The sequence below is a fragment of the Otolemur garnettii genome, unplaced genomic scaffold, assembly GCF_000181295.1.
Source record: "Otolemur garnettii isolate 467f Iridium unplaced genomic scaffold, OtoGar3 scaffold00016, whole genome shotgun sequence".
Taxonomy (NCBI): domain Eukaryota; kingdom Metazoa; phylum Chordata; class Mammalia; order Primates; family Galagidae; genus Otolemur; species Otolemur garnettii.
In genome coordinates this window covers 11,810,848-11,811,895 of record NW_003852411.1, presented here as the reverse complement: position 1 = coordinate 11,811,895, position 1,048 = coordinate 11,810,848, and the positions used below count along the sequence as shown (strand labels likewise).

At 41.8% G+C, this 1,048-nt stretch overlaps 1 protein-coding gene across 1 annotated transcript in view; it reads right to left on the bottom strand.

Annotated features, from left to right (window-relative positions):
* The window catches only part of NLRP4 (NLR family pyrin domain containing 4), a 26,896-nt gene that overhangs the window by 19,609 nt on the left and 6,239 nt on the right, over positions 1–1,048 (bottom strand). The window lies entirely within an intron of this gene.

Sequence of the window (1,048 nt, the reverse complement as noted above, 5' to 3'; positions counted from 1 at the left end):
GCCTGTGGTCCCAGCTACTTGGGAGGCTGAGGCAGGAGACTCGCTTGAGCCCGGGAATTAGAGGTTGCTGTGAGCTGTGATGCCACAGCACTCTACCCAGGGGGACAGCTTGAGGCTCTGTCTCAAAGAAAAAAAAAAAAGAGAAAGCAAATTAAAAAAACAATGAGATGCTGTTATAGCTCACACCCACAAAGATGGCTATCATGATAAGAAGTAGTGGCAAAGATGTGAAGAAACTGGAACCCTCATACATTGCTAATGGGAATAGAAAATGGGAAAGCCATGGAAAATAACTTGATGTTTCCTCCAAAATTTAAACACGGATTTACTATGTGACCCAGCAATTCTATAGGCATAAATCCAAAGGAATTGAAAACAGGTGTTTAAACATGAATGTTCATAGATCCTTATTCTGAATAGCCAAGTGTTTGATGGATGACTAGACAAAGGAAGTGTGGTATTCCATACACAATGGAATGTTATTTAGTCATAAAAAAGAATAAAGTGCTGATACATAGTACATTCTGGAAAACTGTGAGAGCATTTTGTTAAATGAAAGGAAGCCACTCACCAAAAGACCACATGCTGTATAATTCAATGTGAGATGTTCAGAATAAAAAAAGCCATTAAGATTAAAAGTACACGAGTGATACCCAGGGACCGAGGGAGACAGGGAGGGAGACAGGGAACGGGGAGTTTGTGCCAAGGGCTATGGGTTTTTTTTTTTTTTAAGGTAATGAAAACTTTCTAAAATTAAATAGGTGACCAGGTGCAGTGGTTCATGCCTGTAATTCCAGCACTCCAGGAGGTGAGGTGGGTGAATTGCTTGAGCTCAGGAATTCAAGAACAGCCTAAGCAAGAGCAAGACCCCTCTCTACTAAAAATAGAAAAAACTAGCCAGGTGTGGTGGCAGGCACCTATACTCCCAGCTACGCAGAAGGCTGAGGCAAAATGATCGCTTGAGCCCAAGATTGTGAGGTGACTATAAGCTATAATGACACCGCAGCACTCTACCTAAGGCACAGAGTGAGACTATGTCTCAAAAAAA